General features: G+C 49.5%; 1 protein-coding gene across 6 annotated transcripts in view; it reads left to right on the plus strand.

Moving 5' to 3' along the window:
- PKNOX2 (PBX/knotted 1 homeobox 2) overlaps positions 1 to 22834 on the plus strand; it is a 278261-nt gene that overhangs the window by 170430 nt on the left and 84997 nt on the right. For all 6 annotated transcript variants that reach the window (XM_032426350.1, XM_032426347.1, XM_032426352.1 and 3 more), the window contains one exon: positions 11942 to 12048. The gene's annotated coding sequence lies outside the window, so the exon portion shown is untranslated. The remainder of the gene's footprint in view (positions 1 to 11941; positions 12049 to 22834) is intronic.

A 22834-nucleotide genomic window follows, 5' to 3' on the forward strand; every position in this document is an offset into this window, starting at 1 on the left:
TTTGGCTACTAGAGCAAGGAAATGGAGCATCCCAGTCTTGGAGAGTAAAACCAGCAAGGGCCTGGAGGCATCTATGAGTAGAGTCTGCAGAGGAGAGGATGAGCACAGTTTGTCTAGAACCTAGACCAGGGTCAGTGAACTTTTCATGGAATGTTTCAGCCAGTAAATATTCCAGGTGTTGTGTTTCGACTACTCAACTCTCACACTGTTGAGGAAAGCAGCCATGGATAATGGCAAGTAAATGGGTGTGGCTATGTTCCAATAAAACTTTATTTGCAAAAACAGGCCACCTCAGGATTTGGCATGGGTATAGTTTGCCGTCCCCTGACTTGAAGGAGAGATGTGAGAGATAAACCAGGGAAATGAGGTAGGGGCCATATTATGAAAGTTCTCAACTACCTGACCTATGTTTTTTTTTTTTTGTTTTTTTTTTTAATAAGATTTTGGAGCATAGGAACAGATCATCTAGGTCCTAGGGTTTACTGTCAGGGTTTAGAGGGCCCTGGAGGAAAGCAGGGAGCAACAGTAGGGAAAGCAGACTGTCTCTGGGTCCAGGCACCTCCCTTGGAGGCAGATCTTTGAGCTGGAGGGCTTGGGTGCCCTGGAGAACACTGGCCCCATCATACAGAGTCTTCCCTTTTGTTTTATAATTCCTTCCCATTCCCTCCCCCTGGCGGGGGGGAGGTCACACTCTGTTGGGCAGACACAGCAACAAAGTGCCACCCTATCCTTTCCCTTGGAGCGAAAGCAAATAATGACCACCTTCCCCTCCCGTCCCCAACCAAGGCAGGGCTGCTGATGGTGGCTAATGGACTCCCGATAGACCCTGGTGCCTTCACAGTTTAATTGTCACAGTGGACCCTTGGCTGCAGAGCTAGAAGGGGGAGCAATTGGCCATCTGCCATCAGTCGTGTGCCCCCCAAGCCCTCTAGACTGCAAGGCTTACTTTCCCATGAATATCCCAATGGAACAGCTTGAGATTCCCAACCCCACTGTGGGAAATGCAGCTTCCCCGAGGTCCAAGAGAGGAAGGGTGTTTGAATTCTCCTGGTCCTGTCTTGCTCCAAGGTTCGTGCTCCAGGAATAAGTCCTGCTCCCCTTCCTCTCTCTGTCTTGCTTGCCAGGCCTCCTTTGCTCTACCTGCACTGCTTCCCTATTCACGGGCATGGCCCCTTCTCTCTCTTCCCAGCACAGAGCTGTCTCGTGTGTGCATTCTTACTAAGGACGCAGGAGACAGGCCTGCCGGGACTCACTCCCCTCAGGCCCCAAAAACTCAGTAATCAGAAGAAATACTATTTTAATGAAAGAAAAAAATTTTAATCGAGATCAATGACAAAAATACATGAGACACAAAACACAAAGGCTTTTAAATGATGACAGGATCGGTTTTACTGATTCTTCCTTCTGCCTCACATTACAATATGACTAGGCAGCACGCTTCTATTGATCCAGTTTTTATCTTCATTACTGAGCTTTTTGACACCCCTTTGGCCTCACTCACCCAGGCCTGGTCTCTGCCAGGAGAAGAGGCCAGAGGGGGGCTCTGGCACAGAGCCGGAGTAAGTTAAGCTCCGCAGATGAGGCAACTTCTTCAGATCCCTCTCCCATCTGCACAGAAGGAAACTCACTGTCCATTTTCTCCTGCACAGTCTGGCCTGCCCACCTTCTTGCTGGGACCTTCTTTCTGCTCTCTTCTGCTGAGTTTCACACTTCATGTTTGAGGCCCTGGCTTCGTTTCCCCAGGAAGTTAGTGGGGAACTTTAAATTCCAAACGCTCGACTCCCTTCCATTTACCTTTTCTGCTTTGCCCTTATTATCTGACACTGTATATTTTATTTATGTGTCTTGTTATATCACCTGTCCACCACTTTCATCTCCACCCTCCCCCAACCAGGATGTAAGCTCTGTGAATGCTGAGATTTTTATCTTTTTTTTTTAACAATTATGAACAGTTCCTAGCACATAGCAGGAACTCAATAAATTTTTGTTGAGTGAGCGAATGACAACTGAGTTCCCTTTTCTTTGATCTTTCCCCTCCCAGACTAGGCCCTACTTTAGTAGCCAAAGGATGGTTAAATCTTTTTCCTAAGTGAAAGAACATCTGCCCTGGGCCTCATCCTAAGCCATGCAAAAAGGCAGCAGGGGCTTTAAAGTCACAGCCGTTATTTAACAAGTCCAAGACAGGCAATAGAAAAAAATATATTCCGGAGCAAACTCCAGGGTTTTCAAGGTATGTTGTGCACGTTTTTCCCTTTAAATAGAGAGTGATATTCGAAAGATTTGAATTCCGTGTAAGTTGAATCAATACTGATTCTTTTTGCAGCCTTGGCCAAGACACCTTAAGCCTTAGTTTTGATTATTCTATCTGTAAAATGGGTGTATTGATTTTAGCACGGCCAACGCCACAAAGTTACTGTGAAGCTCGAGCAGGAAGCTAATGGATGTGGCTGGATATGCTTCGGGGTGTATAAATCACCGTGCAGATACAGAGGTGTACACAGTCTCACTAACACTTGGCTAAGGCAGAGCAAGGGGCCTTCTGATGAGACCCTGACAGAAGCAACAATCTGGTCCTAACTTCCTCACTGTACAGATAGAGAAACTGAGGCCCAGGAAGTGACGTGCCAACGGTCACATCCAGAGCTAATAGGAAAGTTATGGCTAGAAGTCGGGTGTCCTGGCTCCAGGTGCAGTTTCTAGTCTCTCTGAGTATCTCAGTTGTTAATTCCACCAGAACGGGGATCATGGGCTCTGCTCAGAACCCAGGTCAAAATCACCATGGACGGAAGAGAATTCCTGACTTTCAGATATCCTTGTGAATCCCAACCCTTCACAACCAGCCTAGGGAGGGAAGCATTTTAAAATCAATCCTTTTACCATCCCTTCCATTTCTGAGATTCATTTCTGAGTGGCATCTGAATGAGAATTTTACAGACATTTCATTTCTCGTCCTTGTTATCATGCCTTTGCTGTCCTCCAGGAGCCAGTTAGGACCGAAACCTCTCTGAGGCCCGAGATGTAACTCTCTGGGAGTGGGGACTTGTGGCCTGGGGGGCAGTTCATCAGGTTGGCAGCATCTCCACAGGCAGCGTGATGGTTGCAGGAGGGAACAGGGCCCCGGAGAAGGTAAGGGGGGCACAGAGAGATTAAATTTTTCAATGTCATGCTTCCTGTGCATTCCTTAATGGCTGAAATTTACATGTGTGGGGGAAAATCGCAGTTTCCCCTGGAAGGCCTGAAAGGGAAAGCCAGAGCCATCAGACTGTGTTGAGCTCTGTACTGGTGTGACTGGGAATCTTTTGACTTCTTACACGGGGTGTGTGGCTGTGATCATGACTGGTAACTGAAGTTTGTGCCTTTGTGGGTCTGTGACTGTGTTTCTGGGATTGTGTGTGTGTGTGTGTGTGTGTGTGTGTGTTGTCATCCCTCCTATCTTTGTGACCATGTGCAGTTCAATGTGTGTTTCTTTAAAAAAAATTATTTCTCATTTCCTGCATAAATTACTCCATGTAAAAGGCCATCCAGAGCTCAGTTCCTAGCATCCTTTTTCAATAAAGCAATATTATCACAGCCTAGTCCCAAAACTAGTCCCAGGAGAGGCTTTTCCTAGATTCTTTGTCAAACAAAATGTCAGTGACTCACCAAATGATGAGAAGAAGAATTCTTCTTGTTTATTTCCCAAGTGAGGCCGACCTGAAGCAGCTCAGCCTCTTTGCATCCTTTCCCTGGCTGGGGGGACCGTGGCAGGTGGGCAGGTGGACAGGGGTGCTGAGGAGGTCACCATGAAACCCCTACGGCTCTGCGCTTTCACTTCACTCTTTACCCAGCTTTGTGACTTTGGGCAAGTCACAAAGTCACTTTTCTAACCTCAGTTTCCCCTTTTAAAAAAAGGACTAATAATACCTACTTTATAGGGCTGTTGCAAGAATTAAATAACAAACTGGATACCATAGCTCTTTGTAAAGGACATTAGCATGTTGTGTGTATATATCCTCTGCTGAATATAGACATTTATTAATTCCTTTATTCAACAAATATTTATTGCACACCCAATATGTCCAAAATACATATTGGGTTCTGCAGAGATATATAGGTTTGAGACTCAGTTTAGGATGATATAATCTAGTGAGATAGACAGAGTGGCAAACAGACAACCACAATCTGGTGGGATAAGTGCTAAAAGAATAGCACAGAGGATATTCTAGGCTTCTAGAACCATCCTTGCAGCAGCCATGAGGAGGATGGAGTAGGCCTATTAGGAGGGCCATTAGGAGGCTATTGCTGAGCTAAGGTGTGGTAGAGGAGCTAGAGAGGATGAAAATGTAGTTCACTCCAGGTGGGGCAAAAATGGTTAGCTTGTGCCAAGGTACACTTATTTTCTGCTTCTGGAGAGATCTTTCGGGGCTGAGAAGGCTGTCTCAGAACCATGGTCATTCAGCAGGCTGGCTGGAGGAGGGAGCAGGGGCTCACTGGCTGGAGGTTCAGAGCCCTGGAGAAAGGAACTGCAGGGGAGTCATCAGAGAAGGGGCTGAGCCCAGCTGAGCAGAAAGGGAGGATGGAGACAGGCAGGGCTTTGCAGAGATTTTCGAAGTGTTTCCAATGGGTCTGAAGTTTTCTCCAAGAAAGGAAATCCCACTGGAAAAGTTAAGGGCTGGTTTTAGTTGTGTTGAAAGGGACATTTGCTCTCCATGATGGAGTCCCAATCACCAATCTCTAATTTGTTTCTGGTCAGATTCTGCCCAGGTCTCTTGACTGCCTTTGGCATTCCTGTTCATCCATTCATTACCTCATTTAATAAATACACATCGAGCCTGATGGTGGGCCAGAGCTGGAAGCACAAATGTGAGGAGCAACTTGCTCAGGAAGCTCAGAGTGTAATGGGAGGGACACCTATAGGAGCATATAACAATCACTTAGTGAGATAGAGCCTGGACTTCACGGCTAAGAATTTTGAACTTTATTGTATAAGAGATATGGTCCCAGTTATTAGGGGAGCAGAAAGGAGGGAATGACTTACCCTGTGTGCAATAGGGGGTTATGGAGAGACAATATTACAGAGCTGAATCTTGAAGGATGAGTAGGATTTGGCCAAACAAGATCTGTGCAAACTGTCATTACCATCATTGTCATTAATGATGATAGTCACCATTTATGAAAGTCTAGTCTGGGTCAGGGCTGAATACTTTACTATATGCTAGGCATATCACATGGGTGATGTAATACCATAAAATCGTAATAAATAATTTGTCAGTTAGCGATTATTGTTTGCATTTTACAGAAATAGGAAAACCAAGACTTACAGAAGTCACACAGCTAGGAAGAGTGAGCTCTAGGATTTGAATCCAAGTTTGTCTGACTTCAAAGCCTCTTCCAGGGGGTGCCTGGGTGGCTCAGTCGTTAAGCGTCTGCCTTCATCTCAGGTCATGATCCCGGGGTCCTGGGATCGAGCCCCGCATCGGGCTCCCTGCTCAGCAGGAAGCCTGCTTCTCCCTCTCCCACTCCCCCTGCTTGTGTTCCCTCTCTCATTGTATCTCTCTCTGTCAAATAAATAAATGAAATCTTAAAAAAAAAAAAAAAAAAGCCTCTTCCACTCTGCTGGACTATCCCTCCACATTCATTTATTAATATTAGCGCAGGAGTCCTCTGAAATAATCCATAGTTTGGTCAAAAGCTCTTTATTCAGAGATACATTGAAATACAGAGAATTAGAATGCCTTTGGCAATAAATAATGATAACTAAATAGCAAACTTTCAACTGAACTGATTAAGCATTCATCTGAATTAGTATTTTCCAGTAACGGTCCCTCTTCATGTGACAGGAATGATACTTTCCATATCTACAAGGACACAGTACTAACCTAGGTATGGATGGCAGTGATAAATGAAATAGACGACACAGATCTTGTCCTCAAAGACATAAGATGCCATTGAGGAGATGCAGGTTAACACAGAAAGCAGAAGGTCACAAAATAGAGTAAGCCTGAGTCACAGGGTGGGGCTGCAAGAGGTTGACTTCATTCAGTTGCTGAAGATCAGAGAAAGGCAAGCCTTGAGCCGGTCTTTGAGGAAAGGGGACCCAAGTAACTGCAGGACCTTGATGGAGCTGAACACCAGAGAGGAAGGGGGAGCAAAAGACCCTCCAGACGGGCACGTGCCTAGCCACGGGGGCACAGGGCTCGGGCATGGTGTGCGCTAGGTCATGAGACAGTGGCGGCCTAGCCTGGCTGGAGATACGTTTGGCTTGGAAAGATCCAGGGGATTCGGTAGGAGATGTAGGTTTGGGCTGATTATGGGGGACAAAATGGAAGCTAAGAAATTCGAATATTGCCTTCTTAGGCCCTGGCAAGCCATTATAAATTTTTGAGCAGGGGAGAATCAGTATAAACAAGTCTGTAAATCATCTTAGCTTCCAAGGAGGCCCTCTCTCCCTAGAGGAGTGGAATCTGGTCTCTTTGAGACCAGCCTTGTTGCTCTGGTGGTATGTGAGGCTTTCACTGGGATAGGTGAGTTCAACAGCTGATACAGAGCAGTCAGAGAATGAGATCACACTGTCAGGTCCAGCTTTTGGTGTACAATGATGAAGACTGATGATGAGGATAGTGATGATGGAACAGAATTCAAAGGGTGAAGCGTTTTGACCCACATCACCTAGCAAACCCATGGCCAGGCTTGAACGAGCTGCCATGCTTCCTTGGCTTTCTCACCCCAGCAAGGAGGTGAGAGCAGCCTTAGACCCTCACAGATGTCTGCCATTGGTGAGGTGCCTGAGGGTCCTTCCATCACCGCACTCATGCCAGAATAGGCCCTGGGGGTGGGTTCCAGAGCGAGAACAGGCTCCTTCGAGGCTCTTAGGCCAAAGGAGACAATGACTCTGATGTTTTTTGCTCCTGGGATAGATACAGGATGGGGCAGCTTTCCCAAAATGGACAGGAGACGGGCCTTTGGTGTAGGCTTCTAGCCAGAGACTTCAGAGGCCCAGGGTTCACCACTGTCCTGTTCATCTGCAAAAAGTACGCGTTGGCAAAACAGGCAAAGGCGTTCTCTGGGGAAGCCTGCCCGTCCTTGTCAGAGGGTGCCCTGGTTTAAATCCTGGACAGGCCGGGAAGGGCCTGACCAGAGCCAGAGAACCAGGAGTGGAGGCTGCTCCATTTCCTGGAGATCTTATAGGGACAGAAGGGACTTCATCTTCAAGATGAAGCTCCTGCCTCCTTCTTTGTCCCTGAAACATCTGGGCCATCGGGTTACCCAGGGCCCATGTTTTCCCATCCATCTCTCTCTGTCTCTCTGTCTGTCTCTTTCTGTCTGCCTCCCTGCCTGTCAGACTGCCTGTTAATTAAGCCCAAGTCCTCGGGACCAGGCCAGTAGTGTTGCAGGCCGCACGCTAGTCTCTAGAGGGGAGGGATTTCGTAGGGCAACAAGAGGGAGGGTGGTGTGTCTCTCTGGCCAAGATGGAAAAAGGGACACTCTGGCCCCTCCCTCAGGCAAGGCAGGCGTGAGTGTGGAGGGACAGCGGGGCTCCCAGAGCTGCGCCCGGATAGGATGGGGGGCTGCGACCCCCGAGCCGTCTCCTCCCCACGCCCCCTGACCCCAGACCGTCTCTCATTCTCCTCAGCGCTTTCTGTCATGTGCGTTGCCCTCGTTATGCTTAGAGGAGTCGCTGACAGTGACAGAACGGAGATTACTAAGCTGGAAGCTTTCTCCAGGCTGTTGGGAACTAGGTAGTTGTCAGTTCTAGGAAAGGAGAAATCTGTGTACATTGTAGCCCTGCAGCGGTGCCCTGCATGGGGGCACGCGGCTGTCACCTCAGACCGTCCCTCCTCCCTCAAATGTGTCCTTAATGCCTGCGTGGGGGCAGGGTCGGCTTCTCGTCTCTACTGTGGCCGTGGCTCCTGTCTGAGGGGCTCTGGACCCTCAGTGCCACCTTAGGGGTGGCGGTTAGAGGCAGAGCTAGAGCTAGAGCAGAAAGACAGACAGACACGGAAGAGCCTGTGGCTGCACCAGGACATGGAGAAGGAGCTCGGGCCCCTCAGTCAGAAAGGACACAGTAAGCGGCGCCTGGGGGGCTCAGTCGTTAAGCGTCTGCCTTCGGCTCAGGTCATGATCCCAGGGTCCTGGGATCGAGCCCCACATCGGGCTCCCTGCTCGGCGGGAAGTCTGCTTCTCCCTCTCCCACTCCCCCTGCTTGTGCTCCTGCTTGTTCTCTCTCTCTCTCTCTGACAAATAAATAAATAAAACCTTTTAAAAAAAGAAAGGACACAATTAGAGGCTGAAGGAGCCAGCAGGCAGGGCTTCCATGCTTCCATGCCCTGACCCAGACCCTCTCTCTCCCCAACCCCTACACTGTGGACTTGGGCAGAGGAGGGAGTGGTGAGGCCGGCAGCCAGAAACAGCGGTAGCCACACATTGGAGGGTACAATTATTTCCTTATTATCTAGACTGTGAGCACCTCGAAGCCAGGGAGAGCATGTGTGTGTGTGTGTGTATGTGTGTGTGTGTGTGTGTGTGATCTTTGCATGCCCAGACCTCAGTACATGGTAGGTTCATAATACATGGAGGCTAAATTGAAGCAATGTGCACCTGCCCAGATGGGTGCAAGGAGGGGAGGAAGGAAGAGTAAAAAGCTCCCCAAAAACAGAGCTTCCATCTGCCAAGTTGGCCCCAGACACCTGGGAAATGAGGCAGGGGAGGCTGACAACCGCAGAGCTCCCAGGGACGGCCCACCCCACAACTCAGGGCATATCCACCCCTGCTTTCTTCCAGGAGCCCAGCATTTACTCAGCACTTACCACTGCAGGCACTCCCTTTGGATGGGTAAGAACTACAAGAGCAAAGACAAGGGGGGAGGTTGGAATCGCAAAATGTCAATGTCTGGAGTCAGAAGACATGCCACTTGCTGGCTGGTTTTTGAGGCGAGCCCAGTACCTGACCTTCCTAAGCCTCCACATCTGTAAAATGGAAACAACCACCTGGCAAAGAAAAAGGCGTCTCTCATACATTGCAGATAGGATGTAAATTGGTGTGACCTTCCTATAAGTAATTCGTAAAAATTTTTAAAAAGGAACATACCTTTGGATTTGGCAGCTCCACATCTAGAAGCTTATTCTAAGACAATGATCAAGTCTGGAGCAAAATTCAGCTATAAGAATGGGCATTATTTATAATAGCAAAAACTGGAAATAATCTAGACAACAAATGATGGAAATTTGGCTGAATAATTATAGTACATCCATAAATGGAATGTCATTTAACCACTAGGATTATAATGTATATTTTCCTTATATGCAAAGGTGTTTATATGTTACAAATATAAAAAGCTGACTACAGAACAGTCTATATAGTATGATCCTGTTTTTAAGAAAGAAGAGTTTTATTCTACATATTAACTGTTGTTATTTTCGTATTGTGGGATTACAACTCACTTAAATTTTCTCCCTCTTATCTGTTTTGTACTAATCATCATATATTGTTTTGTAATGATAATGAAAATTAAGTTGTATTAAAACAATGACCTTTATAGGTTGCTTTAAGAGTTAAAGAAGTTATTATATGTGAAAGTCCTTTGTAAACTGAAAAATTACAGGCATAAGACAGGGTCTCTGCCCATGAGGAGCTTACAGTTTGGAAAGAGATGAAAAATACATAAGATAACTATAGCATGAAACAGAATGTGGCAAGAGCTTCCAGAGAATGATAAACAGCATGTTACTTGGAAACACAGAGGAGGTAAAATTACTTGTGGTTCTAGAGGAAAGAGCCAGAATGTTTGAGTTGAATATTGAAGAATCGCTAAGGTCCTGTCAGGTAGAAATATAGAACTGGGGCCGCAGGAGAAGCGGGAAGCTGCAGGACAGGTTTGGAGAATGGGAAATGCTTGCGTTTGGATGGAGGGCAGAGAGCCTGCGGGTACTAGAGAGAAAGAGTCCAGCAGGGCGGTTTGGAGCCAGTCTGCAGACACCTTGAAGGCTGCACTTGGTAAAATGCCATCAGTGAACCCTTGTTGGTGTCTTCGATGAGTAGGGAGTCACTGAAAGTTCTGGGGAAGGAGCTGACACCGCGGCAAACCCCTCAGGAGTAGTGGGGTCCTGCCTCGTATGGGGCCTGGGATGGATGCAGAGTGAGGGCGTCTGCCTGGGAAGCTCAGTCTAGAGGCAGCTGACAAGCTGGAGGGGCAAACTGTGGGGATGGCGAGGGGCCTGGCAGGCATAGCCAGGGACAGGACCCGTCCTTGGTTGTGTCACTGGGCATGGAAAGGAGGGAAGACCATCTTCTGCCTGATGGGAAAGGGATGGGAAGTGGTGGCAGAGTGAAATGAGGTGGGGCTCAGGGAAGGAAGAATAGGACACGTCTCCTGGGTTTGCTGCCTGGGGGGTGGGGGGTCAGAGAACTGGGAGAATTCACAGAATTCACCCACGGCCCCAGGGAGAAGGAACAGGCTTGGGGTGTGGGGAGTGGGACAAGAGTAATCTGGTGCTCAGGACACGTCCTCCCTTAGTTGGTCCTGATCCCTTGGGCCTCTCTGTGTGGCTGTCCCAGGGCTGGCACTGGCCAGGGGGGCCTGACCCTCCTGCTGCTTTGAATGTGTCTCTATTCCTCAGCTCCTCTCGGGAGGAGTCTGGGGTGTGGGCAGAGGGTTTGTGTCAACCCAGTAAGCTTTTGTTAATGGAAATTCATTAACCAACCTCCCTATCTTGGAAGCTTCTCTCAGCTCATCCTGTCCTCCTGGCATGCCCCAGCTTACTCTTCCCTGCAGGCGAGAATTCGTACCCCCTCAGGATCTGGGTGCTTTGTCTCTGCCACCCTCACCCCCAGTGGTGCGTGTGTTGGTGTGCGCATGCACGCGCACACACACACACGCACTGGAAGGAAGGCAGGAAAGTCTTGTTCAGGCAAACGTCTGAATTTCCATTTCCCCACTGCAGCTCCCAGCCCAGGCCACTGCTTAGCTCCTCCTGTTGTCATGTCACTAGTTAATTACATTCTTTACTGAGGTGCAAATGTGTTTTTACAAGGAGACTAAGATGGTGTTAACTAGGAAGGAACTGTGAATGTTAAAGATGCATTTACCTCGGCTTGTAAGGCTGGGGCTCTTGGCTGGAAGTGCTCCCCGAAGCTGCCCTGAAAATGCAGCCCGGGCATCAAGCCCCCTCCTCCCCCCTCCCTCCCATGACCCTGCCATCCTAACCCCAAATGCAGCCTCCTTGGGGTCAAATTAACAACTCGATCCGTAAGGAGAAAACTAATGTGAGTGTCTGGGAACTGTCAGGCCAGGCCTTAGAACAGTGCAGACCACCGACCCCAGTTTCTAAACGTCTTGGTTCATTTCAAATATTGAGAACCAAAAGAATTCCCTTCGATCTAAAAATAAATCAGTAAGTAGTCCAGCCAAAGCCGACTTTAGGCCAAGGCTGTCCTTCACTACCAGTCTCTGCTTGGGGTCCAGTGCCCTCCTGACTCTTCCTCCCTGCTGCCCACAGACCCCTTTCCCCCCACCCATTAATGTCTCCCCAGACCCTCAGCCAAAGCCTGCCCTTGGAAAAGGATCCAACTCAGCCGCACATCTGAACAGGTGTGACTGCTACCCTTCCTTTGAGTTTCCTACAGTTTAAAACAAGAAGCCCCGCCCTACTCAGGGCCCAGAATCCCTCAGAGACCTGTCCACACTTTGGGGGAGAGAGGGCCACGTGTACAACTGATATCAGGAAACCAGACAGGTGACCACAGGGCACTTGCAACTGTGTGACGAGGATTTGGGCTCTCAAATGGCTCGGTGGGCCTGAGCAGCCACACCGAGGAGAAAGATTGACATCGTAAATATGGCGGGGGGGGGGTCCCTAGAGCAGATGGCATATATCCCTTGGAGCCAGAGCGGGTGACCCCTTGTTCTCTGATCACTCGGGGCCTCTAATCCCTTCTGAGAGCTGCTCTGCCCTTTTTTCTATAGGTGCTTTGACGCTAGCTGACAGGAAGAATTTCTGGCCCAGCTGGGAGTGAGAAGAGGGAGTGAGTCTCCTGAGGGCCATCCTCGAGTTCGCCAGGATCACCCGAACAGTAAGAAATGCTCCTCCATCCTTAAACACAGAGTGAAACCCTCCAGGCAGATGATCTTTTCTTCTGAAAACCTCGAGAAGCAGCCATCACATTAGCTGGCACTTAGCGTATACAAGCTGGGAACCCCCAGTACTGTGTTATTTTTCTCATGTCCTTCCTCCTCAGCTCCTTGAGGACAGGGCCAGAGCTGTGCCTCATCCCTGCGCCCCTCTTTTCTTCTCCGTAGTCTGGGAACAATAAAGTGTTGTCGATGCCGATGCCGATGGATGGGCTGTTGCTTACATCCACGATGATGATAACCTTTGTATAACCTTCCGGAACAAGCATTATCACCTAAGACTCACCTGGGGGGGTCTTTGTTAAGAGGCACTACCTGGGCCTCACACCAGAGTCTGAGTTTCTAAGCCGAGGTTAAGACCGGGAATCTGCACCCCGAGTGTTTTTGATGAACACAGAAGAAACTGCATCCCAGGTGTTTCTGATGAACTCTGAGAAATAGTTCTTTAGAATGTGTAAGGCATTTTGAATGGAGAATCTCTTTTAATCCTCTTATCAGATAGGGATTTTTAAATCCCCTTAAGTAACTTCATGATCTCAAAGACATTAAGTATCAGTATAGGCAGGGATTTAGAAATCCAGTTATCCAAAACAACCCTTCTTTCTTTCCACTATGCCATGATAAGGGCCAGATCTGTTATGGTGAGATTGGGCCCCAACCCCAGAGGACACTGCCCAGGACTTTTGTAAGTATCCCGGCTATCTCGGGCCTGCTGTGACCTTACAGGTCATCAGCTTTCATTTTGGGGGCAGTCATCATTGCCCAATTCCTCACAAAAGCTGGTTTCCCTGGAGAGAGGGAGAGGGGACAGTGAACCAGAAAGGCGAACGTTCCTCGGGCCAGCTCCCCAAGTTAGCAAAGCCACAGATGTTCCAGAGGAGCATACCGGCAGAACTGGCCCCCAAAGCTTGTCCTGGTTCCTATGCCTTCTGGCCATTTGGGGAGCTCTGTGTTTCAGGTGTATGAAGGAGTGGGGAGCATGCTGAAGCATGCTGTGGCTCCTAGAGGTAAAAGCCAGAGGAAAGGAGAAAAAGGCGCACGTAGGGAGCTCAAGCCTTCACCCTGAGTGTGGGTTCGGCGATGCCCATTTCAGGGACAGGCTGACAATCTCTTCAACACCCTTCGGAGCCTGTGTGCACAGCAATGTGAAAGGGAGATCACTGCAGACCATAGTTGTGGTGAGGGTTTAAAGAAGATGGGGAGATGGTTAAAAAAAGAGAGAGAGAGAGAAAAGAAAGAGAAAAAAGGGACAGGGTTAGAGACTCCTGGTGAACCAGGGTGGACAGGTGTTGTCACCAAGTCCAGTGGCTTTCTCAGGGCCTGGCGATCGCACTGAGCTGCTTCTTGCTGACTACTCGGTAGAGTCCTATTTCTCTCCACGCCAAGGCTGCAGATGCTCGAGTCCAAACAGGCCAGACCATGCCTATTTATTCTAGACGTGCTAGAATAAAGGGAAGGATGGAAACCGGTTGAGGGACTGCTAACGCCTGCCGAGGCCGTGTCTTTCCATCGGAGGGAAAGTTTCCATGGATGACATAGAGGCGACCTCACATGGCCCCCTGACCTCCCCCTCCCTCTCCCTCCACCCCACCCCCCCACTGCCTACCGGACTCTCTTGCTGAGTGCCAGTCTGGTCCGTTCCGGGCACTAAACACAGTTGACCCCGTTGCTGGGATCGGTGCAGTCGGCAAGGACAATTTTTGCAGCTAACGCTGGAAGTGTGGCAATCAGAGGAACCACCAGCTGTCTCGCTTAAATTCTTAGCTCTCTCGCTCTCTTTTTTTAAAATCGTTTTGCTTACATAATCCACCCCCTTTTTATTTTCTAATTCTCTCCTTGCAAAGCTGGCACCAGAGGGGAAGGGCTGGGGCGGAGGGGGTAGCAATTACACATCAGTTTGGGGAGCATTTACATTTTGCAATTACAATTTTAAAAATAAGCTTCGTTAATGATCTCCACGTGTCAACGACAAACCCTAACTGACATACTCTCCTGGGCTTGCCTGCCTCCCCCTGCAGTCAGAGGCTCGGTGGAGGCAGAGGTAACTAGGGAGACACAGGGGGAGGCCGGGGGGCAGCATCGGAGAGGCCCGCAAGAGCCATCAGTGTGCCCTTGAGGTTGGTGGAGGACAGGTGTGCGGCTGAGCACCTCGAAACCTAGAATTCGGGACTCCAGCTTCCCTCCTCTTCCCTGCACTCGTACCCTCCGAGGTGGGAATTTTCAGAGCCCTGTTGGTGAAGCGTAAATCCTAGTCCCCAGGAGCCAGCCGGTGTGCCTGGATACTCATGGACTGGGTAGAGGGACTGATCACACAGGCGGGGCTCAGGAAGGGAACAGGATTAGTTGTATCGCAGTTTGGGAAGGACGTTTCTCCTCTTATAATTGGCTAACCTATATTTCATGAAGCCCTCTGATCTCTTGGGCCAGCACTTTGGAACCAGACACACCCGGATTCAAATTCTAGCTCTGCTATTCGTTGGCTGTAAGATTTGGGGCAAGTTAAGTAACTTAAGTTTTCTGACCAGCATTGTCTTTATGCAATTGGGATAATGGTATTTACCTTAGAAGGCTTTTTTGAGGATTAAATGAGATAATGTATGAGAAAGCACCTCATCCAGCAGCTGGCCCTCGATAAATGCCCCGTAAAGGTCAGCTCCTCACCACGCCCCTCCCCAGGAGCCCCAACATGCTTCCTCCTGTCCGCATTAGAGCTGTCTTTCCAGCTACGGGGGAAACTAAGGAAGGGTGATCTGGTCTGATGCTGCCAGGTCTCCCCTCCAAGTCAAGCCATCTGCACCCTGAGCAGTTCCTGAAGGGGACCTCCCACCCCCTCCCACACACCCCTGCCTTGGCCTCCGGCCTCCGTTCGAGCCTTCCACCTCTCCTGGGCTGGCTCCCGACTCTGACTTTCAACAGCCCACTTCTCTTTTCTGGACACAACTTCAATGGAGTGACCTTTTATCAGGCCCCACCTATGTCCTTTATCTGTGAAATGAGGGAGGTGGGCCAGGCGCTCTCCGAGGTGCCTTTCAGTCTTGACATCTGTAAGGCTCAGATGCTCCTTCCCTAGAAGCTTCCTCTCAGCCCGTTATCTGCGTGGAAGGCTTTCATCTCAAGCAGCTTCATCCAGGCCAGTCTTGGGACTGACCACGTATCATCAAAAACTGACATTTGTTACTTGAAACATACATAAAATAGCTCTTCCCTTTGGCAAAACCAGAGAGGAATCTTATAAAAATCTGAGACAAGGAAGACTTCCAAAAGCAGGCCCCTTGGCATAGGGCGGAGAACATAGAAAGGGACTGTATTTTACTGGTTCGGGTGCTTAGGCGAGCCACAGTTAAATATTATGTTTTACATATTGTTCTAAAAACTTGCTTTTTTAACCTGGCCTATGTAATGGGCAGCTTTCCAGGTCAAAATAGATTGACTCCATTGTTTTTAACTGATGCATAGTATTCTCTTCTGTGGACATTTCATTATTTATTTTAGGTATTTTTAAAATTAGAAGTAAAGTATGTACATGAGGGAAAAACAGTGTAAGAGATATAAAATAGAATAAAAAGGGTCCCTTCTTTCCCCTACCTCTACCCACAAGGTCCAAATGACCCAAAGTCAACGACAATGAACAATCTCTGATTTTAGTTATTTGGTGGCTGGTGTTTACTATGTTATATAATATACTTAAATCCCTCTTTCTTAATTTGTGTATTTATCTATTCACTCCTTACTATGAAAGCCGGGAAAATTAGCACACATTCTCCCCTTCCAATTTGGATTAGTTTGATAATTTTTATTAAACCATATTTGACACTATGTTTATTATATAATATTCTATAGAATATCGTGTGTTTATATATTGCATGGTAGATACTCTTTAGCACATAGTGTTATATATAATGAACTCTATGTGATATATATTTAGTATAATAGTAGCTTTACAGATTTAGAAGATCTACAGTCTATCACTGTAGTTCCCTTTGCATTCCAACTATAGGTTGATCGTAAGATAGAAATATTATCCAACCACAGAACTAAATAGCGTGATTTGACCAAGGGAAAGGAAATGGAACCGTCTGTCATTACAGCTTGGCCGCTGCAGGAGAATCTTCTGAGAGCCCCCACATGTACTGCTTGCCCCTCTTCCCCGCCCCCCCAGCTCTCTCCCTCCCCGCTGGCTCCCGCTGGGCCGCCGCCATGTCTTGCGTGGATGCTGTCCCCTTCCTCTGATTCCTCTGTTTTACTGGAATACCACCTCTAATTATTTCTGATACGGATGAGTGGGAAATAAATTCTCAGTTCTTACGTGTCCAAAACAGACTTTTCTTTGCCTTCAAACTTGATTGATCTTCCGATGGAGTTCAGAATCCCATGTTCAAAACCTGTTTCTCTTAGGTTTCAAAGACGTTATTCTACCATCTTCCTATTTCCGATCTTGCAATGAGAATTTATGAAAACTTTCAGTTTGCTTTGCTTTTGCAAGTTCGAAAACATCACCACTGTGTGCTGAGGCTTGAGATTTTGTTTGCTCCTTTCTTTTTTTCATTAACCGTGCTCACGCCCTGGGACCATTTTCGTTCTGAAGTCACCTGTCTTGCTTCAGCGCAGGGAAATTGTCATTTCATTATTTCTTTGTTTATCCTGCTCACTTGGCTCTGTTTCCTCCTGGAAACTCCACTGCCCAGCACAGAGCCTGGTGAATAGTAGGTGCTCCATTAATGCTTGCCGAATTTGTTGCTTGGGACCTCGATTCTACATAGGTCCCTATTTTCAACTCGCCGCGTGGACTTGGACAAGTTTTCTCATTTGAACAGAGAGGTCAGGCCTCATGACTACTCAGGATGCTTCCACTCTGCCTGTCCTCTGGCAAACTGCCCTGGAGCCTTGAGTCCCTGCTGCTCCTGGGATTGGGGAAGAAGCTGAGGAGTGAGAAGTGAGGGGAAGGTGGAGGTTGGGCAGTTGGGCAGTCAGTGGCCAGCCTCCCACGACAGACATTTCCCTGAACCTTTCATCTGTTCAGCAGCCCCTGCCTGTCCCCCTTGGGGACCTCTCTCCTTGACCTTCCCCATCATTCTTAAATGGGCCTCCTTTCCTCTTCATCTGTGCTCCCTCTACCTTCTCAGCTCACCTCCACACAAAGCTCCCGTTAGTGAAATAATCCCTGACTATGGCAAGTGTCTCATTGAGATCTTTTTTTTTTTTCACTTTTATGACATTCCAGGACAAAGAGACAGCAGACTTCCCTCCGCAATCCTGCACAGCAGATGCTCTGACCAGAGACAGCCAGGCCCTAAAAAGAGAAGAAAGATTAGAGGGTCCCGCCGATAGATAGCTTGGATCTGCCCCAGGCTTAGGCTACCTTGTGCCCTGGGAGAGGCATCTTGGATGAGAATTCCCACTTGCTTCTCTTCTCCACCCCAGAGACTGGCCCTGGGAGCAGACACCTCACACGCAGCTTCCCTGACTGCCTAGACCAACCTGCTCTGGACAGAACCTCTAGATCTGGGAGCCAAGATGCTTTCCTCCTTTTCCCTGAGAGGGCCAGACGCTGGAAGATCCAGATTCACAAGGGCTCAGATCCCAGAAGATCACTGTCTAAGTCAGAGCATCCTAATTGGTCCCTAAGAGCCAGAGTCCACTGTCTTTTCTCTTCTTCCATCCCCTGGTCCTTGCCCCGCCATGGGAAGTGGCATCCCCTCTTACTGGAGAGAGAAGAGGGGAAAGTAGAGGCACAATTTTGAACTTCAAGGCCACAAAGATTCTGTACCAAAGGCAGGAATGAGAGCTCAATGATAGAACATGAGTTGGCATTGCAAAAAAAGCAGAATTAAGGTTTGAGGTGAGTTCTAATTTTCAGACAAGCTGCTAGTATTCAAAGATTCTGCTGCTAATATGAAATGCTTCTCCTTGGTGCCTGAGTACAGCAGAAAGGGCCAGAAGATGACTAAAGGTTTCCCTATTAGAAGCCAGAGAACTGCAGACCCCTTTCCAAGGCTGGAGTTTGAAGGGGCTGGGGCTTGGCAGGGGACAGGCAGGAGCCAGTGGGAAGGAGAACACAGCCCTAGTCCTCTGCACTTTGTTTAGCTGCTGCCTGCTTGGGAGGCTGTGGGTAACAACCCCGCAGCTGGCCTGCAGAGATGTCCTCACTGGTCACCCATTCGGACCGCTACCCAGGATCCATCAGGCTGGGAGAGGAAGAAGACGGAAAGGAGGGTGAGCAGGAAGGGACTTCTGCAGGGGGATAAAGCTAGAACTCAGGGAGATATGACAAGAGATGGGATGCCCCCTATGGATGGCCTGCCCCAACTTGAAAAAGCCAATGCTGCTCAACTGGACAGGCTTTCCAAAGCTAGAGCCAGGTGCCTCTGAGCCTGTGAGTCATGGGCATACTTCCCTCCAGAACAGGCACTTCTTTGCAGCTGTGGGTGGTCCCTGGAAAACCAGGGGCGGGTGGGGAAAGAAGTCCAAGCGGAGACAGCCACGGAGAGCAGACGGACAGCGGACTGCACGCTCCCTTCCAGCCCACCCCGCCCTGGGGGAGCCCCACCTGGGCCACAGCAGGGTTCCGCAGTCCTGGCTGACAGGAAGGAGACGCTGACGGAATCCCAGTCGCCGTGAGTCAGAGCCCTGGCCCCAGCACCACGGAGTGTGGGGTCAGGGCCCTGGCTGGCCCCGCTTTCGCACAGCATGCGTCCCCAGACTCCGACTCCCAGACAGCTAAAGCACATGATCGAATTCCCAATTACACATCGCCCCTTCGATGCAGCCCTCCCCCACGGATTTCTGTCATTTCATATGCGTCCTTTAATTTTATTCCTTCCCTTCGTAATTGAACCCACAGTCCAGTGAGTCGACGATGGAGACTCAGTATGAGTCTCTTTCAGCACGATTCATGTTTTCCATCTTTGTCTCAGTGGCATGATGGTCATGAGACCCCTACTTCTTCTCGCTGCCATCGGCACTTCCGATGTTCCCTCTTCTGCTCACTCTTGTGAAATAACAAGAGCAAACCACAATGGAATATTGAAGTAACTGGGCCCACGCTGCTGTCCGAGACTGACGGGGCTGGCGGAAGCGGGCTGCTCTCTAAGTGGTGCCTCCATCCAAAGGTGCAAAGTCCGCGCGCGTTAATGGGCTACAGATGCCCAGATTCGGCATTCGGAAGACCTTTAGGTGGACTGCTATCATAGAAATCCAGGGCGTGGGAAAGTTAAAGGACAGCCTGATTGGATGGCGCGACTCCATCGGTAGCTTGTTTCCACAATCACCCTTGCCTCTTCTGTACTTCTCCCAACTTCTGGGGGGCTCACTCCTCTTCTGGCGTTCCCCGCCTCCACCCTGAGACGTCTAGGTTACACATTCAGACTCTGAAAGCAGACCATGGGTCACATTGCAAGACTTCCTCAGCTACTCTAAGCTTCAGTTTTCACATCCACGAGTGGGCATAGCCCTCCTGCCTACCCCAGGTGGTGTCTGGGAAAAATACACGAGGTTATCTGCATCAGAAACTTAGCATAATGCCCCGGGGCGTGGGGAAGGCTCAATAAATAGCAGCTGTTATTCAGTCCGCTTACCAACTCACCCCGATCAAAATTTGCTCCAAGGAAACAAACTCGCTCTCCCTGAGGTGTAAATGACTGCTGGAATTTGAAGAGCTATATTTTCCAGATTTGTTTGGTCCTTTCACATTTTAACACTAAGCCAGTGAAATTGAATTGTAACTGTGTACATATTCAAGCTCCAAAAGGAGATAGAGCTTGTGACATCATATAGCACAGGATTTCTGCCCCCTAGAAAGGAAACGCAAGGAAGGGCCTTGATCTTGTCTACCGGGGAGCACAGGGTTCAATGGGCAAGATGGGACATGTGGATGGGAAGCAGATTTCCCGTAATATAGAAACACACGTACTGATCATTCACGCTTCCATGCTCTACTTCTGCTTCACGGAAGAGTAGAGTTTTGAGCAAAATTTTGATGAAGGAAAGGACATGAGAGTGTAATACAGAGACCTTGATGGCAGATGAGAAGCCCAGCAAAAAGCATGGAGGAAAACTTTCATAAGGTGATAGAGGGCGTGTGTTCTCAGCTGGGGCTTGAGTCCGGTTGGCAATGCCCAGGAATGGGCTCATTGCCCAGCATCACTTTTTCTTTTGCACATGGTGGCCATCATCCTCCCTTCCCTGGGGCTCCCTTTCCTGACAGATGAGGAACACAGAGCCAATGTCCCTGCTCTCATTCCAAACAGCTGTGAGGACCAAGTTTGAGGGAGGCTCCTGGGCAGCCTTTCCTCCCCGAGCTGACCTTTTTGCTGTGGACTCTGCCTGGTGTCCCTCCCTTTTCTTGCAGGCTCACCTAGGCCACCCCAAAGGCCTCAGGAGGAAGGACATCCATTAGCTGGGTAAGGAAGTATCAGGGATGAGTAGCTTTTCCATGATAAACTGAGCCCAGAGAGCCACTTGTTTCAATAGCCCTAACTCTTGACCATTTTTTTCTGGAGGCAATTTTTTAGAAAACGGAACCAGCCAGAGGTCATGGTATAGTCCTAAGAGAGAAAAGGGGCCTGGCTGACCCTCTTCGGAGTCTCTGGTTCCAGCAGAATCTGAGAGCATCACAAGGGACAGACGGGATAGGAATCGGGGTCCCTTATCTCTACGGATGCCACCCCCCCAGTCCTGTGTCTCCAGCCCCCTCCCTGCCCTCCCCTGCTTTCCTTCCTCTCTCCAGCTCCCTGGGAGTACTGTCTTCCCTGTGGGCCCGCCTCAGAGAAGAGAAAGATTTCTAAAAGGGAGGGAGGCAGATAGGGCAGCAGGGAGGTGGCTGCTTGGCTCCTTCCAGAACAGAAGTGCTCCTTCCATCTGGGCTCCCCAGCATCTGAGCTGTTCCTCTGTCTCTGTTGAGCTGTGAGCCTCAGGGGCCCAGCCCGTGTTGTTTTCTCAGCTCTGTTCCGAGCAGCGGCTGCCGTCAGCTCTTGACAAATAATAATAAACCTGGGAATCAGGTTTGTCGAGGGGGATTTCAGTCCCTGGGTTCATTTTTAGATTTGTTTCTCTGTGTGCGCGCGCACGCGCGTGTGTGTGTGTGTGTGCAGACAAGAGAGCACGTGATAGCGTCTTGGGGGAGCGGGCTGGGGCTCCCAGGTGCCCTGGCAATCCACTCTAGCCATGGAAGAACTGGAGGGCTCTCTCCTCTGCCCCTGATCATTGGGACTGCTTGCAGGTTTAAAATAAAAGAGAAAGAATTGAATGAAAGGCCTCTAGCTTTCTCCTTTCCCTGTTCCTCCCCACCTCTCCCACTCATGCTATTTGGGTAGAGCCGAAGGGGGCTGGCAATGAAACAGAGGGGACAGAATCCCAGCTCTAGGTCCAAGAGTTGCCTGAGCCATGGGTGGGAACTTGGCAACAGGCCCAGGGAGAGGCTCCTGGACAGAACCTTCACACGGACCCCACCCCAGGGCAGCAGCATGGCCTCCAGGCCCCCACTCCTGAGATGCAGCACCAAGTGGAGGGCTTTCCTGGAAAGTGGAAAATGTTCGGAGTTGAGCATCACTGGCAGAAGCTGGACCCAACCGTGGGTGAGCGTGAAATTTAGGGCCCATCATGGGGCCCCTCTGGGGCAGAGCAGCACCCATTTTGAGCAGTTAGGGGGTGGCCATCAGAGGTCATTGCTGCCATCCCCCTGCCTCCAGGCAGGCAAAGGTGCAAAGCACTTACCTGTGAGACACATGCAAGGACTGTACTTATCCTGACAACTGGCATGCTTCCCCCCTTTCTGTTTTTTTGTTTTATTTTGTTTAAAGGAACCAAAGGGGGAAAAATTGCCAAGTTGTGAAGTGCTTTAAGAGGAGATGAGAATCTTCATCAAAATGCTAAAAGCTGGAGGGGGAGAGTAATGTGAAAACTCTTGCCTGCTATTTATGGGATTGATTCTCAGATCAAGAAGAAGCAAGCAGTCGGATGAAAGGAATTATTGTTAAAGCTCCTCGGTAGGAAGATCTAATGGACAATTGCTGCTATCAGGGGGAATTAAATTGCTGTTTCAGTTTGTAAAATATATCAGCAGCTTTTTGAAGCCGGGAAAGGTGTGACAGCCCAGGCAGGGAGGAGAGCGAGGGCTCTGTCACTTCCTGGCCCCGGTGTGGGGAAGCAGGAGACAGGAAGGAAAGAGGGCTGGGGCAGAGCACAAGTGGCTCTCCTAACTCTGACCCTGGCCCACGTGTTTGAGGCCAAATTAGCTAAACCAGGGGAGTCGAGGGGCAAGGCGGCAGCCCTGATGGGCCCAAAGTCTGGGCCCTGATGTTCTCGGAACCCCCATGAATCAGAGAGGCATGGCAGGAAGCAAGAGGGCAAGGTGGGGGGCTCCTCTCTGGGAAAGCCGGTCAGGGCGTGATGTGGGTCCATGCCTGCCAGCAGGCCCCCTCACAGCCAGGGCGGAGTCGAATCCTTGCCTTCTGTAACCACTGAGCATCCCCTCACTAAACTGTGTGCACAGAGGGATCCAGGGTGGGTAATAACCACCCCTGCTCCCAGAATGGGGTCTCTCGCCTGGGGTTGGTGAGTGCATAAATGATCTGTTGACCCAGCCACACACATGGGAGACATACTGTTATTCCAGATAAAGACCAAACCACAAAATGGCTTTGGGGGTGGGGAAAGGAGGGGAGTGGAGGCCCTTGGGAGGAGGACCACTACCATTTGGAGGAGACTGTGCTCCTGGTAAGGGGAACAGGA

This window comes from Phoca vitulina, unplaced genomic scaffold, assembly GCF_004348235.1.
Source record: "Phoca vitulina isolate PV1807 unplaced genomic scaffold, GSC_HSeal_1.0 scaffold34, whole genome shotgun sequence".
Taxonomy (NCBI): Eukaryota; Metazoa; Chordata; class Mammalia; order Carnivora; family Phocidae; genus Phoca; species Phoca vitulina.